The sequence below is a fragment of the Amblyomma mixtum genome, chromosome 2, assembly GCF_055824585.1.
Source record: "Amblyomma mixtum isolate Tamu chromosome 2, ASM5582458v1, whole genome shotgun sequence".
NCBI lineage: Eukaryota > Metazoa > Arthropoda > Arachnida > Ixodida > Ixodidae > Amblyomma > Amblyomma mixtum.
The window spans coordinates 211,178,441-211,196,892 of NC_143013.1; the positions used below are offsets into that span (position 1 = coordinate 211,178,441).

An 18,452-nucleotide genomic window follows, 5' to 3' on the forward strand; every position below is an offset into this window, starting at 1 on the left:
TATAATATAGATTACTGGAAAGGCTCACCTGCTGAATCTCCTCCTTCAGACTTAAGGTCGCCACACTCATCGGGCCGAAACACCATCAGTGGCTCTCTCGCATTGGCACGGGCCCTAGTCATCGTAGGCGCAGCAGCCTCCACGTCCGCGTCTCCTCCCAGACCAGTGAGTGCAGCCCTGCATAAGTTAGACACGCAGGATGATGGCCCGGGTACGGTATATATATTAACACAATGGCTGGTAATTTAGTCTGGTAATTTAGGCTTTATAATGGCTGGTAATTTAGTTTTGTGAGTTTCCTAAGAGAGTATACCGTTCTTCCTTTGGTAAATAATCTTTTCACATTGCAAATCCCGGCTAGGTTTCTTTGTAGGTTGAATTAGGACAGCTTTGTTCTCCCTGCTCCACTCGCGTATCCTTCTGTAATGCATGAATTACCCCGATATAGTCGAACCACTGACAACCTTCAGAAGCGACATAACCGTGGCGTCTGGGCAGAGTAGCTTAGGAGCGGTGCTTTGGCGGAAAAGCGGAGATAGCTGAGGCACCCACAACTCACCTAGTTCATCTTTTGGGAATATCTTAATCTTGTATTCGTTGCCTTTTTTTGGTTCGCCCCTCCCACAGCTGACCTAGTTCATCTTTTGGGAACATCCTATACTTGAATCCATTGCCTTTTTTAGGTTCGCCCCTCCAGCTGTACAGTGCGATGAGCTTCATTTTGGCTAAGGCAGTGTGGAACCGTCGTTTCGCATACACTGGATCGCAGTCCTTTCACAGTTCTTGAAGCGGCGTTCCTTGCTACGCTGCCATTCCCCGAAACAAGGTGGGTACAAGTGACGCCATAACAAAGACATGGTACTTACAACACGGCTGTTGCATGACCCTCATTATACCTTTCACTGACGTGAAAATATAGTTGCAGTTCGGCAAGGTACGAGTTCCCAGTCGTTTGTTATAAGGAGTTATTGATTCGAATCTGCTGAAAGAAAAATAATTGTGCTTGGACAAGCTCTGTGAGGGTGAAAGTGAAGCCTTGCACATAAGTTGTTCCTGCTAAAATTAAACGAAGTTTAGAAAAAAAGAGTATTCTACGTGAATGCATCCAACTGAGTGCTGTTAGATGTCCATATTATTCGTCATGGCACGGAGAAAGAGTTCCTCTCGAAAAGTTGTGGGAACGACGAGGAGGTAAGCCCGCAAACTGGAACCAGGGTTCTTACAGAGTACAACCTCGTTTCAGGGAAAACGACGAGAGGTGTCTCGGAGAACGTTTAGGTATGGTAACTGGTTGGTTGGCCTTCTTAATAATTGATGAAGGGTCGCAGATCGACATGCGGCTAGGTTAATAAATCAGAAGGGTGGATAGCCTCAAGGAAACTGACGTCGTCCGTGTCGGGGGTTTCAAGTTCGACAGGCGTGAGAGAGCATGTTGGCGTCTTCATGCTTATGTACGTTTATGTAGGTATGTAGTATGTAGGTATGAGTTTTTTCTCCTCGGTCATTGCAGGGTCCGCAGGCTTAAAGGGGTGGGTCATGTCTTCGACATACCAGGAGGGAGCCGGCGAACTTCAACATCATTCAGTCCGAGCGCCAGCAGTGTCAATGTCTTAACCTGACGGCCACCTGGCAGTGTGCATATGTGTGCACGCGCATATGTACGTGCCTGTGTGTGCGAGTTACACAAGTGAACTCGTTCTTTTCGTTCGCAGTTTACACTGGCTTCAAAAATGACATTTGCTGGTTTTACAAGAAGAATCAGCGGTTGCTGGCAGCCGTATCCTATCTAGTGGCCAGAGCTTACGCCGAGGCCCGTCGAGAACAGCGTCTTTGGAGATATAGGATTTAGTTAGCGCTGTTTTCAGGTGGTTGTCGGTGGCAGTCAGTGCAGGACCAGTAAGTGCTACTCACCCACAACAATTGAGTCTTTCCGCTGTCACTGGCGGTTACAGAATGACGGCCGCCACGCTCGAGTCGAAGTAACGATGACACGCTGTCTGTCAGCTCATGTGATGCACGCGCTGCGTGGCCACGCGCTACTCTGACTCTTTTTCTTATTTGTTGCATTTTCAAGATTGTGTATTTCACAGGTGTTCCAGAAACCCATAGAAAGAGCTACGTAAAGTGAGCATTTACTTTCACGTGGTTGTCGGTGGCAGTCAGTGCAGGACCAGTAAGTGCTACTCACCCACGATTGAGTCTTTTCGCTCTCACTGGCGGTTACAGAATGACAGCCGCCGCGTTCGAGTCGAAGTAACGGACGGTGCTGTCAGCTCATGTGATGCACGCGCTGCGTGGCCTCGCGTTACTCTGCTTCTTTTTCTTATTTGTTGCATTTTCAAGATTGTTCTTGTATTTCACAGGTGTTCCAGAAACCCATAAAAAGAGCTACGTAAAGTGAGCATTTATTTGTTTTCCAAGCTTATCTAGAAGTTTACAGCTGACATTTCATTCCCCAAGCCAAGAGTTGAAAAGTATGCTGATTAGTCTTAACCAGGCAGGCTGGAAATATATACTGGGAGGCCAAGCGACTCCCTACGGTACCGTCAATTTCGCTCGTGCAGAGCCCCCTAGTTTTTTGAAAGCCTTGATTTCGTTCAGCTGGGACATTGCTTATGCGAACGAGCAAATAGGCGAGTACCAGCCGTATGTTTCAACATAATTTTTGAGTTAAAGTTCTCTGAGGAGAAGGTCGCACCATGAACAACAAGGCACAGTCTTCTTCCTGTGAGGATGTCGAAGCGTTGCGTGCCTCCATATTATGAAGAGAAAGGCGCACCATGAACATGGCACAGTCTTGTTCCTGTGAGGATGTTGAAGCATTGCCGTGCCTCCGTATTTATCTGGAATGTGCCCAGTGTCCGGTCAAGCCACAGGAGCCGCTCGCCGAATGTACCGTTCTGGAGGTGCTCGAAAATGAACGGAACGCTGTCCAAATTAGTGAATTGCCCAAACAATGTCGGTCATGGAGCATCTGCTTCGTGTAAAGGGTTCTTGTGATCCAGTTCAGTGATGCCTCAACAGGTTCTGGCATCAGTGTTCACAGCAATGAAAATATGTGTTCATGATGCTAAGCCACCAGCAGAGTTGGGCAATGCTGGTAATCTGTCGTGTTGCGATGCTGAGCAGTTTTAATAGGCCGAGATGTGAGCTGTTTGTATGTGAAACACGGTTTTCCACATAAAACTGCCCGGAATATAGGTGGAACTGTGTTCTAGATGCATGTGCGAGAGGGAACCCAAAAACAACCAGAAGCGTATATTCCTGTGCATGTATGTGGTTGTACTGCAAGTTTGTCCTGCTAGGGTGCTGCGGGAGGACCTCTCCTGAGTTAATATCCCAAGTGGAGTGCACCGACAACATACAGCTCGAATGTTAAAACTGCCGAGTGTGATAATAAGGGTGAGGGAGGGCTAAAGAAAGAAGAAACCTTTATTTGGCTGGATAGTTATGGAGGGCCGGGTTGCATTTCCCCACTAGATGGCCAGCGGGTCAAGCCTACTGGCGACCTCATAGGCACACTTCAGGATCCGGTCTTGTACGTCCAGGTCAGACCTGAAATACATTCTCATTCTTCAAATGCAATTCTCATAGGTACAAAATGCTGTCAATTCATTACTGTGATCACTTACTCTTTGCAGCATGCCACGTGTCGAATCTGTGGTCAATGCAGGCTGTTGCGTTGTTGTTTGCATGTACCTTTTGACCCCCACGTGACGGTCAGTTGTGAGCGAAGCAATTCGGACATTCTGCGATTTGAGTTCCTGCAAGCCTTTCACGAGACCATATTTTTCCATCGAGTTGCTTGATGAAACTTCACTGCTCTGAAAATGTGACGCATCCCAGTATTTATACAGCTATCCTAAAAAGTGACAGCGGGATGCCATGCAAGGTGGTCACACTCGAAAATGCCAGACAGCAAGACACCCACCTCTCCTAGCTCCACTTGAACAAAATGAACAACTTTGCAGGAAGACGTGTCCATAAAGTTCTATGTTAGGTATTTCGCTGATAAGCCAGGTGAATCGCACCGCCAATCTCCAGCCGAGTGAACTTGTTCTTCCTGCAGCACACTCGGTTGCTCAGCTTCCCACACCTGGCAGGGGCAGGGGAAAGAATGCAGCACGAGCTTGCAAAACTGAAGAAATTAGGGCTTGTTGCCACTTTACATTCTTAAACTTATTTCACTATCTATTACTTCCTGGAAGAATAAGGAAAAACCAGTGTAGCAATTGAGGTTGAATACATTTTTATTTGATCTTCATATGGAGCATGAAAACTTAATATAAATTGTCCGGTGCTTCCCAGCATGTGGCTGGCAAAGGTCTGGCCTTACTCATTCATTACCTGTTGACTTGCACTCCCCAGACTTGCACTGAATGCTCACAATAAAAATGTCATATCGCAGCAGAGAGTAGCGCGTTTCCCGCTGCCTTTTTACCGAACTCTGGCTGGTTGGCCCAAGATAAACACATGGAACTCTTGTGGAGATCTTGCAGTTTGCTTGGCACTGCCTACAGGCTTGAAACAACTCTAGCAATACTCTCTAGCAAGTTTTCTTCGAACACAATGAATTTGTGTTGGGTGTGTACTGGTGTGCTGGCAGACGGCATCTCCCGAGGAAACATAAGTAAACATCGGTGAAACTTGTTAATTTATTTGAATTTCTAAACAATTCGAACTATGCAGCTAAGTTCGTCCATGTTCCACTGGCAAATATGTGCATACATAGCCCATTATTTTGAATGCAAATCAGCTCTGCACCAATTGGAACTATGCGCCACTGCACCTAAGTAGCTCCTCCGAACACCGCCTACCAGCATCGCAGCCACATGCATGCTCCCCAGCGTGCGCAGGCTCTATGGATATGTGGAGGGGATAAAATACTCATGCAAACCTGAAGAGGGCTGGGGAACCAGTGTAGGGGGGTGCTCAGCATCATAATAGTGGCATAGTGGTGTAAACTACAACCTCCGAGATTTGTACCAGAGTTGTCGCTTGTAGTCACTGATCTTGAACGCTTCAGTAGCTCTCTCTGTTAGCTGTTGTTGCTGAGCAATTGATAACGTACATGGCCAGTGCAGAGATACAATGAATGAGGCTGATCAGTCGCTTCTCAACCTCCCGCAAGGGCACCTTGTGTAACGAGGTGTTGGTGCTTGGCGCCACCACGGACCCTTAGCCCCCATACCGAAGCTGTCATCTGTACCGTGGCGATAGGTTGAAAGGTGGAGGGAAGAAACCTTGAACGGTGGCGGTCGAGGAAGTGGTCAATCCTCGGCCGATGGGCTCCTCGTCTGTCTACCAGGCGGGGAGTCCCGGGACCTTCCTCTGTGTATAAGGGTGAATCAGAGGCGACAAAGTGTCAGGAACCCTTAGTTTATACATGCCGTATGGATAAATCTGCAAAAAAATCTGATCGGCCTCCGAAAAGGGGTCGCACCGATGTGAAGAAACTGAATCCACAGAAGCCAGAAACGTTTGCGAAGTTTTTTATGCTTCACTCAAACACTAATGTACCGGTAGCCAACCTATCTGCATTTGTCATCGCCAACACCCTAAAAAGTTGTGTAGGCAAAGACTACAAAGCAAAAAAACAACGAACCGGAGACCTCCTTGTAGAAATAAACACAAAAGAACAGAGCACCAAACTGATGTCACTACAGAATCTTGGAGAAATGAGCATACAGGTAACCCCGCACCGCACCCTGAACCACTCAAAGGGCGTCATATCTGAATATGAGCTCCTACAGAGTACCGATGCGGAAATGGAAGAAGAACTATCTGAACAGGGAGTTATAGCAGCCAGACGAATAACCATCCGGAGAAATAATGCAGAAATCAAGACAAAACACATTGTCTTAACCTTCAATACCACAACCCTGCCTGACTCAATCCACGCCGCATACCTCCATTGTAAAGTCCGCCCATACATACCGAACCCGAGACGATGTTTCAAGTGCCAGCGCTTTGGACATAGCATGTTGGCTTGTCGCGGTAAACCAACTTGTGTCACATGCGCAGAAGATGCACATACAGAAGAAAGATGCGAACGCACACCAAAATGCATTAACTGTAATGGCGCACATGGCGCGTACTCCAGGTCGTGCCCAGTCTGGAAAACAGAAAAACAAATTATAACTTTGAAGACTACAGAAAACCTGTCCTACCTTGAGGCAAAAAAACGCGTCTCTTTCCAACAGAAAGGGACATACTCTGAAGCGGTGACGCGGGGACCGCCGCCGCCTTCAGTTTCTGTCGGCACACAGGTCTATCCGGTGGACCTGGTGTCGACACCCAAGTCCCCACCACAGAAGTCGGTGACACAGTTCACAGGGCTGAAACTTTCGCGAGAAGACCACGCGATCCTCGCCGGAGGCCCTCAGGCCCCACTTTCAGCAGCGGCATCCTCGGTGACAGACACCCAGAACAGCTCTGCTGAACTGGACCTGTCGCCCCACCCCTCTCAGAAGGCAACTGCTGGCCCAAGACACTCTGCCCCTGGAGCAGAGCCTGGTTCAGTGCTGCCAACAAAAAAGACAAATGCGAAGGCCACGGGCCATCGCAAACAAGAAGCATCCTCCACGTCCACCGTGGAGGAGATGGATGTCAGCGAAAGTCCGCTGGCATCTAAAACACACGCATCCGCGGATTCTCCGCGGAAATCCGGCGCCACGAAAGTGGCGATGGATACGACTCCTAGTTCGCCACCGCTGCAGCGGCGGCGAGACTCCCTAGAGAAAAAAGGGAAACCACGAATCACTGCTCCTGAGAATAAGTGACTTTCCCCAATCCCCAACTTATCACAATGGCGTATCTAATACAATGGAACTGTAGAGGTCTACACAGAAACTACACAGACATAACCGATATGCTCAAAACAATGGCACCTACAGCTGTGTGCCTGCAAGAAACAAACCTTGGGCCACAGCACACAAACATCTTTAAAAAATATAATATTTTCCGGAAAGACCGAGTACAAGCTAGCCGTCTCTCAGGAGGCGTCGCTATCATTACGCAAAGCGATGTCCCTGCAAGAGAGGTATCATTAAAGACGAACTTAGAAGCGGTCGCAGTAAACATCATTAGCCATAAAACAATAACAATATGTTCTGTGTACATACCACCACACAACACAATTACCATGCTTGACCTAGAAGAACTTCTGGGACAGTTGCCTGAACCATATGTCATAATTGGGGATTTTAACGCACACTCCTCATTCTGGGGAAGTGAGCATACTGATTCCAGGGGTCAGCTCATCGAGGATTTTATTCTTTCAAATAGCATATGTTTAATGAACACAGGAAAAGCAACGTACTGCTGCCCCAGCTCTGGAAAAATGACCTGCCTAGATTTAGCGTTTGCATCACCATCGGTTTTTAATGATTTTATTTGGGATGTTTTAGACGACCCTCGGGGAAGTGATCACTTACCTACTGTTTTAAAGCTAACATCAGCTACATCCATCCTCCCTACGAAGCCACGGCGATGGAAAATTCACCTCGCCGATTGGGCACTTTTCAGAACGAAGGCCACACTAGAAAAAGAATATGCCGAAACCCTTACGATAGAAGAAATAAATGAAAACTTTTTGACATGCTTAACATCTGCAGCAATAGAAGCCATCCCACAAACGTCTGAAATTGCACGAAAAACACATAAAGTTTGGTGGTCAACTGAATGCTCATTGGCTAAAAAGCAGCAAAACAAGGCTTGGGGCAACCTTCGCAGATATCCCACTGCAGGAAACTTGCTCACCTTCAAAAGGGCTAGAGCCAAAGCACGATACATTAGACGGAACACAGAAAGGGCATCATGGCAACAGTACATATCCTCCATAAACAGCTCAATAACATCCAAGAAAATGTGGGAGCAGGTGCGGAAATTCACTGGAAATTTTACTCCATTCACATTTCCAATGCTAACAACACCCGGTACTCAAACAACATTAGAAGAACAGGCCAACATATTGGGTGAGCATCTTTTCACAGTTTCAAGCTCATCCAACTATACACAAACATTTCAAAAGCACAAAACAATAGTAGAAAAACAAAAACTTCCCTTTGGAACATGCATACACGAAAACTACAATCAGGTTATTACAATGCAGGAACTAAACGCAGTACTAACATCCGGTAAAATGACAGCACCAGGCCCAGACAATATACATTACGCCATGCTTGCTCACCTCTCTGAGACTGCCATAGAGGCTCTCCTAAAATTTTTCAATAAAATATGGATCAGTGGAGAAATTCCCCATGCATGGAAAGAAGCCATCATAGTACCCTTCCTAAAACCTGGCAAACCACCAACTAGTCCCACCAGTTACAGGCCAATAGCACTCACTAGCTGCATAGCAAAATCATTCGAAAGCATTCTAAACATCAGACTAACCTTCATCCTTCAGTCTCGGCAACTTTTAGATATACATCAATGCGGGTTTAAAAAGACATGTTCCACAACCGATCACCTTGTCCGCTTTGAGAACACAGTTCGGGAAGCGTTCATCCACAACCAACACTGTATCGGGGTCTTCTTCGACCTGGAGAAGGCTTACGATACCACGTGGAGGTTCGGTATCCTCCGTGACCTAGCGGACCTAGGTATCCGCGGCAGGATGCTGAGCTGTTTGAGCAACTTCCTGACCAATCGTACGTTCAGAGTCCGCCTAGGCGCAACCTTCTCCAAGACTTTTTACCAAGAAACTGGTGTACCCCAAGGGTGCATCCTCAGCACGACCTTATTTGTCATCAAAATGAACTCCATAGGAAAAGTAATCCCAAAATCCACCATGTACTCAGTTTACGTAGACGACCTCCAAATAGCATGCACGTCTTCCAGCATACCTACCTGTGAGCGGCAAATACAAATAACAATAAATAAACTGGCTACCTGGGCAGATAAAAACGGATTTAGATTTTCCCCTCAGAAAACAGTAGCGGTTCTGTTCTCTTTGAGACGAGGCCTACAGGCCGACCCCACACTATATTTAAACCAAACCCCATTACCGTTCAAACAAGAGCACAAATTTCTAGGGATAACTTTCGATAAAAAACTCACTTTCTTGCCACATATAAACAGCTTAAAGAAAAAAGCTTCCCAGGCCCTAAATGTGCTGAAAATACTATCAAGAAAATGCTGGGGGTCTGATAGAGCTTCCCTGTTACATATATATCGTTCTCTGGTTCGCTCTAAGTTAGACTATGGGTCCATAGTATATGGCTCAGCAAGACCGTCCTACATAAAACGACTCGATCCTGTCCACAATCTTGGTTTAAGGCTGTCTTCCGGTGCTTACAGAACTTCCCCGATAACAAGTCTGTATGTGGAAACTAATGAACCTTCCTTAGAAGATCGAAGAACTGCACTAACCTGTACATACATCCTCAAAATCCTTTCACAGCCCAAACATCTCTGTTACCCAATTGTCACGAAATGCCCATCCCGAATGCTCTTCAACAACAAGCCCCATGCGATTAAGCCGTTGCTCTTGCGCTTCGAAGAAAAATCTCAAACTCTGAACATACTAAATGAAATCAAAAATATTGCCCCAAGACACGAAGCACTACCACCGTGGTACACTCTCCCCACAGTGTGTGACGTCACACTAACACACCTCAGTAAAACCTGTACGCCACACGACCATATAATACAAGAATATTTAGCACTACAAGAAAAATACAGAAATTACGCGTCATTTTATACTGACGGGTCAAAAACTCATGCTCATGTAGGAAGCGCAGTAATACAAGGAAAAAATGAAAATGCAGTACGACTGCCCTCATGTGCTACAGTTTTCACCGCGGAATGTTATGCCATTTGTGTTGCGGTACAGAAAATAGCAAATGAAAACATCAAAAAGAGCATCATTTATACAGATTCACTGAGCGTCCTTACAGCATTAAACTCCAAAAATGCCACGGAGCCACTGATTGGAAGCATCATACACAATATAGTAAAGGTCACAGCACAAAAACATGTTATAAAATTTTGCTGGGTTCCCAGTCACGTTGGCATTAGGGATAATGAGAGAGCCGACACGTGTGCTGCACAAGCCAGAGCCATGGAGGTGAAACATGTGGGTTTGCCTCCGAGGGATTACATGAAGTTAGTGCATAACAAACTAAGAGCCAAATGGCAAGCTTCTTGGGAGAATGAAAGAAACAACAAGCTGCATACTGTAAAGCCTATTTTGAAAGAATGGAAATCATGCCGTCATAAAGAACGTTTTATCGAAGTAATTTTATGTCGTTTACGCATAGGCCACACACACATGACCCATAACTTCTTATTAACAAAAAAAGACAGACCTGTGTGTGAAATGTGTGGAGAGGAGCTCACAGTGAATCACATTTTAATCTCTTGTTCACATCTCGAAGAACTTCGAAAAAAGTTTTTTACGGTATTTTACAATGAACACATTCCATTTCATCCCGCATTGCTTTTAGGCGAGCAAACACTCGTCGAGTTTTCACTTGTTTTTAAGTTTCTAAAGAAAGCCAATGTTTTAAGTTTAATATAATGTAACTTCTATACACTTAACATAACATCAATATAACCTTGTGTTTGGCGCATGATAGCCATAGTTGCTTGTGCGCCATAAAACCCCATATAACATAACATAGCTTCTCAACCTCTCCAGCACTCCAAAACTGCGGTTACACATGGAAAGCGCGGCATGTGCAAAACAAAATGGAGCTTTCGCTGGTATTTGCATTGCTTTTTTTTCCCTCCATTTGCAGTGCTTTCTGTGTTGCATTTCACGTGATTGGTTTTGTAGCTGTAGCCCCAAGTTAAAAACTAAGCAGTGTGTCACACAGCACAGCGATTTAGAACATTTGGCTGCAGTAATTACCATGCCAAACACTTCATGAGAGGACTGAAACTGAGCCTGACATTGACGGCAATCAAGTATCGAATCAAGTTACTGACAAAAAGCGTGCTCAATGATTTAGAATTTCACGACTAGGAGTAAGGACAGCCGGAAAATCTGGCAATATGTAGTAACCATTGTACTGATACGGTTGCACGCTGCTCCATTTTCCAAACTTTCGACCAAGCTCAACTCCGACATGGTCCCCCACTGTACGAGTTTGAACATGCTTAATGCTATCCGCAATAACAGGTTTCAGCTATTGGCTGGAGGGAAAGTAAGCAAAAAGGCAATCAGAGTAATTTTCATAACAATACAAAGGCTAATTTCACTATCTGTGTGTTTCCCAACTGCAGTATAGCACCACATTTTGTGCTCACTTTTGTTAGTTTGAATTTTCGTTCATTCTAAATTCATTGCCATTCTCACAAACTTTGAGAAGAATCCCTGTCTCTGAATCCGACATGGGTGCTGAGTCACTCATCACTTCCTCGTTGCACTGCAAGTAGAACACAGCCGAGGAGAAGAGACAGAGAGGCTATAGCTGTGCGATGTCAGTGCACGTCGAAGAACCCCAGGTGGGCGAAATTTCCAGTTGAATTAATGAGCTTTTAGTGCTTGGAAAACACTGTTTAAAACGCTAAAAACATCAGTGGAGGAGTGAAGTGTTCTAGCAGAAAGCGTGGAAATGAAGAAGACACAAAGATGACTCATCGCTCGATGGCTCATAAGTGTCATCAGCAGAGAGGGGTGTTTGATGCGAGAGGGCTGGTTTGGTTTGGTTTATGGGGTTAAACGTCCAAAAGCGACTGAGGCTATGAGAGACGCGGCAGTGAATGATTCAATCAAATTCTCCACTGGTGTTCATGAAATCTAGAGTTGCATGGCCTGCTCTGGCTGTGCGAGGCTCACAACCAGATTAAGATATACTAATTTTGATTACTGGCATCATTTCATTTTTTGCTGAAGACTGCTCAAGCTATTAGTAGCCGCCATCTTTGCAGATATCGTTTTGACACCGTCTTCCAGGCAGAAAACAGCAGCAGGGTCTGCAACAGAAAAGCAGGACAAATTTTGAGCGCTTTCCCACGCTGAGCGTAGACTGCACTGATGGCATGTGCATTAGGAAGTAAATACACAACTTACACACTAACTGAATTGCTGCAAGTGGCGATAAAATAATTTTTGCCACTGCAATACAGAGTTTGTGCCCACAGGAGTATCACATGGTTGTGTAGAAGCAGTGGTCAACCTGAATAATCATGGTCTGTTGTGGAGCAACTTGTTGAAATGATAAACTTCTGCATCAACATAAAACCTGGTTTCTCAGCAAATGAGTTGACATACATTTTCTCCAAAATTTCACCAGCTCTGCGACGAGGACCAAGAACAGAGAAGGAAGGACAAGGACAAGCGCTCAAACCACGATTTTGTTCCAGTACATTTTCTCCAGGTTGCTTTGGAGGGCCTGACGTGTCAAGCTTAACTAGTGACTCGGCACCAATGCGCACAAATGTGGTCTCCCCCACAGGAATCTATAAATGAAAAACTAACAACATGAATCGTCGACAAGCCTCCACACGAACACTCGTTTGAGGGTGTCACACCCTTCAAGCTTTAGCTGCATGTGGCACTTGCCTGGCTCCCTCTTTGTCTCCCGATACGGTAGCAGGCATAGATTCTGTTGCTGTAGTTCTCGAAGGAAGAAATTCAAAGCTCACCTGCGTGAAGAAAGCCTTGGTCAAAATTCTGCACTGTGCCACACAGCGCATTACAGCGCAGCTCCGCTCAGGTTCACACCGGCGTGTGGAGGAAGATCGCGCGACTCTGCTCTACTCACGACAGGCGTTGTACAAATGCTTGCCTCTGTATAACGCTCTGCAAATACAAAAGAGATAAAGCTGTTGGGCTGGGAAGTTGTGAGCACATAAAGAAAAGCATAACAGAACCATCATGCATGAAGCCTCGTGCCGTGGTGTGCTTTACGGACACCTGTGTAGTGTCATATGTGCATATAGTATCTGGAACACTTGTTATAGTTCCTTATAATTTGTGTACAGCAAAAACCAATTCAAGACAACCTCATAAATACAGGGCAACAAGTTAACACTGTTGTGAGTGTAAACAAAGCATGTGTTCCAAGGTGCTGTGTTGTGGGCTGGGCACGTTTGTGTGGGCCTGAGCAGCACATATAAACCTTTCAGCCATTTTGGTAGTGCTAGCTTGCCACCTTTCGACGCAACTGCTTCAGGTGACGCAATTTACTCGAGGAGCAGTAGGCGAAACACGCATGTTGATCCAATTGTACGCATCATAACAAAGCTGAAAACACGCACCTGAAGGTTTGGTTCTTTGTTCCAGTGTCGTAAGCGATGCTTGTGCGCACCTCCTCCACTTTCTTAGAGTGCACACGTACGAAGTTAAATAAACGGCGCATTCGGCTTAAGTGCAGTGGCAGTATACTTGCCACCCTTATCTGAAAAACTGACCTCTTTAGCATCTCCCATGATTAAAAGGTGAGCAGCATTGATGTTCCCAGAGACTATCGCCTCAACTTTCGGTACCAGGTCAGCCCGTCCGTGTAAAGGATTGAGTGCATTCCGCCTCCTGGGCCGAAATTCCGACATTCTCAGCTGGCAGTGGTATTCATTGAATCACTTCAGGCAGCACCAGGGGCCTATTGGAAACGAGGAGCCTATTACATGTTTCGAAGCATGTTCAAAGAATCTTGATACATCCCTTCCCCCTCCGCCGCTGCTTATGTTGGTTGGACCGCATCAATTTTTCCTTTGTAAGCTTGCGCACGAGCAGGGCAGGACTTACAGTGAAATCAGAGTACTGTGGCCAGAGTATGTTCTAATAATGGCTTCAGCGGTCTGCAGAAGCCTTTTCCCTACATGCCCAACTGGAAGTTTGTCAATTGGTGAGCCTAAGCGCTACATTACTCGCTCATTTTGGTGTGGGGACAAGCATTTAGTTTCAGCCGATGAAAGTTGCTCTGGGAGTTGGCGTGAATTTGTATTTTTTCTATAATATCGATTACTACATAGGACATAGTGCTGAATCTCCTCCTTCAGACTTAAGGTCACCACACTCATCGGGCCGAACCAGCCGCAGTGGCTCTCGCCTTGGCAGTGCACGGGCCCTAGTCATCGTAGGTGCAGCAACCTCCACGTCCGCACCTCGGACGTCGTCACACGGTCTAAAACCGGCCTCTGCACCGTCACCTCCCAGACCCATGTCTGCAGCCCTGCATAAGTTAGATACACATCTCACGTGTTCAACAATGGGTGGTAGTAATGGATTCCAGTTTTGTCAGTTTCCTAAATCTCACGTGTTCAACAATGGGTGGTAGTAATGGATTCCAGTTTTGTCAGTTTCCTAAGAGAGTAACCGTTCTTCCTTCCTGACGCTTAAATCACCCGAAAGACACGTCCCACAAAGAAGACAATGCATGGCAACAGTGCATCAACAAGTGAGCTGGTAAATCTTTTCACATTGCAAATCCTGGCTAGGTTTTTCTTTGTAGGTTGAATTAGGACAGCTTCGTTTTCCTTGCTCCAGTTGTGTCTCCTGCATTGCATGAACCACCCCGAAATAGTCGAACCACTGACAACCTTCAGAAGCGACATAACCATGGCGTCTGGGCAGAGTAGCTTAGGAGCGGTGCTTTGGCGGAAAAGCGGAGATAGCTGAGGCACCCACAACTCGCCTAGTGCATCTTTCAGGAACATCCTGTACTTGAACCCATGGCCTTTTTTAGGTTCGCCCCTCCAGCTGTACAGTGCGATGAGCTTCATTTTGGCTAAGGCAGTGTGGAACCGTCGTTTCGCATACGCTGGATCGCAGTCCTTTCACAGTCCTTGAAGCGGCGTTTCTTGCTACGCTGCCATTCCCCGAAACAAGGTGGGTACAAGTGACGCCATAACAAAGACATGGTACTTACAACACGGCTGTTGCATGACTGACCCTCATTACAACTTTCACTGACTGAAAATATAGTTGCAGTTCGGCAAGGTACGAGTTCCCAGTCGTTTGTTATAAGGAGTTATATTTTGATTCGAATCTGCTGAAAGAAGAATAATTGTGCTTGGTTGTACAAGCTCTGTGAGGGTGAAAGGTGAAAGTGAAGCCTTGCACATAAGTTGTTCCTGCTAAAATTAAACGAAGTTTAGAAAAAAAAAAGAGTATTCTACGTGAATGCATCTGAGTGCTGTTAGTAGTCACTGTTAGATGTCCATATTATTCGTCATGGCACGGAGAAAGAGTTCCTCTCGAAGAGTTGTGGGAACGACGAGGAGGTAAGCCCGCAAACTGGAACCAGGGTTCTTACAGAGTACAACCTCGTTTCAGGGAAAACGACGAGAGGTGTCTCGAAGAACGTTTAGGTATGGTAACTGGTTGGTTGACCTTCTTAATAATTGATGAAGGGTCGCAGATCGACACGCGGCTAGGTTAATAAATCAGAAGGGTGGATAGCCTCAAGGAAACTGACGTCGTCGTCCGTGAGAGAGCATGTTGGCGTCTTCATGCTTATGTACGTTTATTTGTATATGTAGTATGTAGGTTATGAGTTTTTTCTCCTCGGACATTGCAGGGTCCGCAGGCTTAAAGGGGTGGGTCATGTCTTCGACATACCCTGCAATTTTCTCATTTCGGAGCTGAACGCGAGATTGTAGAGCGCGTTCTGCCCGTTCGCGGTGGTCCGAGCTGCTGTATGTTTCTAGGAAACGACGATGCTGGCTCTCGCCCCAGGAAAACAGCTGCTCTTCGCGGTTTGTGAACCATGTCTAAATGCCGTCGTCGAGGCTGAAGACGTTCCTGTAGCACTCGTCCTGTCTTTAATGCTGTTGATTCATAATGTCACCGTACTAACTTGCCCAGATATCTCTCTGCTATTCCTGAGCTGGGCGGCATCATCACACTAGTTGAATGCAGCAACTCTCTCGTACTGCTGCAGCCAGTCTTCCACTTCTTCATAGATGTCGTGAAAGGACTTCGTTCAGGATGCAGGGTTCTGGAGCGTGAAGTAGCAGCAGGTGGTCATGTCAGGCATCGGGGTGCTACCAAGTTGTTCCGTGGAAATACCGATGGAAGTTCGGGTGGTAGGTCTTGTAGCCAGCGGCTGGCACGGTGAAGTGGCGTCTCGACGGATGTAGGGCTGGAACTCCGGCTGACCTTCGGGAATTAGGAAAGGGATCTCACCTCTACCAGATTTGTGACGGTATTGGTGACAAGACAGAGACCCGACAGCTTGGCAGCACATCCTTCAGGAGGGAGCCGGCGAACTTCAACATCATTCAGTCCAGCAGTGTCAATGTGTGCGAGTTACACCAATGAACTCGTTCTTTTCGTTCGCAGTTTACACTGGCTTCAAAAATGACATTTGCTGGTTTTACAAGAAGAATCGGCGGTTGCTGGCAGCCGTATCCTATCTAGTGGCCAGAGCTTACGCCGAGGCCCGTCGAGAACAGCGTCTTTCGAGATATAGGATTTAGTTAGCGCTGCTTTCATGTGGTTGTCGGTGGCAGTCAGTGCAGGACTAGTAAGTGCTACTCGCCCACAACGATTGAGTCTTTCCGCTGTCACTAGCGGTTACAGAATGACGAGCTGACCGCGTGTCACCGTCACTTCGACTCGAGCGCAGCGGCCATGTGATGCACGCGCTGCGTGGCCACGCGTTACTCTGCTTCTTTTTCTTATTTGTTGCATTTTCAAGATTGTTCTTGTATTTCACAGGTGTTCCAGAAACCCATAGAAAGAGCTACGTAAAGTGAGCATTTACTTTCACATGGTTGTCGGTGGCAATCAGTGCAGGACCAGTAAGTGCTACTCACCCACGATTGAGTCTTTTCGCTCTCACTGGCGGTTACAGAATGACGGCCGCCGCGCTCGAGTCGTAGTAATGGACTGTGCTGTCAGCTCATGTGATGCACGCGCTGCGTGGCCACGCGTTACTCTGCTGCTTTTTCTTATTTGTTGCATTTTCAAGATTGTTCTTGTATTTCACAGGTGTTCCAGAAACCCATAGAGCTACGTAAAGTGAGCATTTGTTTTCCAAGCTTATCTAGAAGTTTACAGCTGACGTTTCATTCCCCAAGCCAAGAGTTGAAAAGTATGCTGATTAGTCTTTACCAGGCAGGCTGGAAATATATACTGGGAGGCCAAGCGACTCCCTACGGTACCGTCAATTTCGCTCGTGCAGAGCCCCCTAGTTTTTTGAAAGCCTTGATTTCGTTCAGCTGGGACATTGTGTGTATGCGAACGAGCAAATAGGAGAGTACCAGCCGTACGTTTCAACATAATTTGTGAGTTAAAGTTCTCTGAGGAGAAGGTCGCACCATGAACAAGGCACAGTCTTCTTCCTGTGAGGATGTCGAAGCGTTGCGTGCCTCCATATTATGAAGAGATAGCCGCACCATGAACATGGCACAGTCTTCTTCCTGTGAGGATGTCGAAGCATTGCGTGCCTCCATATTATGAAGAGAAAGCCGCACCATGAACATGGCACAGTCTTCTTCCTGTGAGGATGTCGAAGCGTTGCGTGCCTCCATATTATGAAGAGAAAGCCACACCATGAACATGGCACAGTCTTGTTTTAGGATGTCGAAGCGTTGCGTGCCTCCATATTATGAAGAGAAAGTCGCACCATGAACACGGCACAGTCTTGTTCCTGTGAGGATGTTGAAGCATTGCCGTGCCTCCATATTTATCTGGAATGTGCCCAGTGCCCGGTCAAGCCACAGGAGCCGCTCGCCGAATGCTGAGAAGGGCTTGCTGAAACTTTGCTCTCAACGGCCGAGTCACTTGTGTATACATGCACAAGGAATTAATACTGTAAATTAAAGGTAACTGCTCTGAGCTGCCACTGTTCTTCAATTGAAGCCATGGGCTAAGCAAAAGAACACAGTTTGCGAAGTAAGAATTCAAATAATTGTGATATTTGTGCTGTCTGGAACAGCGCATACCACCACCATGCGTTGGTTTCAGCATTCAGATGCTTGGAGGGAAGAAAATGCAACAGTCCTTACATCCAGCAGACTTTTATAAAGATATAAAAGAAAAACAATCTGCAGCTCAGGCATGTTGATATGCTGTAATGAGCAGTCCTGTTATGAAATAATGAAATACCTTAAATGCTATAGCACGTGCCAACTCTACAGAATCGAAATAAAATTTACTTACCTGGCTCTGCAGAGTTCGCTGGCAGTTCAGCCTGAGGAGTCACATCAGCTGTGTATGAACGCGCATGAAACAAATTAATATTTGCAATACGAAATAGAAACTCAAATGCACTACTGCTCAGTGCTGCCTAACTCCCTTTCTGGCTGCAGGCTTGTAAAGTGGTTGGGAGCATATATATTGCTACCATGCTATGTTTGAAACGTTCAGATATTTAGAAGAGAGAAAAGCAAAAGTTTTCATTTTGAGTACTTTATGGTGAGGAGATAATGAAATAAAGTAAACTTCAACATACAAGTATGGCATGCTAATAAGACTCGGGCATGACCTTTGACGATAAAGTGCGCGTTGGGAGACAGACTCATTTTGAAACGCATCCGCAAACAAATGCAAC

The 18,452-nt window shown here is 46.2% G+C and overlaps 1 long non-coding RNA gene across 2 annotated transcripts in view; it reads left to right on the plus strand.

The window, feature by feature from the left end:
- Positions 1 to 18,452, plus strand: part of LOC149362450 (uncharacterized) — a 103,444-nt gene that overhangs the window by 46,332 nt on the left and 38,660 nt on the right. Inside the window, exon 3 of one of the 2 annotated variants that reach the window (XR_016289002.1) lies at positions 2,364 to 4,919. The exons of the other annotated variant lie outside the window; for it this stretch is intronic. This is a non-coding gene — a long non-coding RNA (uncharacterized LOC149362450). Of the gene's footprint in view, positions 1 to 2,363; positions 4,920 to 18,452 lie in introns of those variants that run through there. 2 annotated transcript variants of the gene reach the window in all.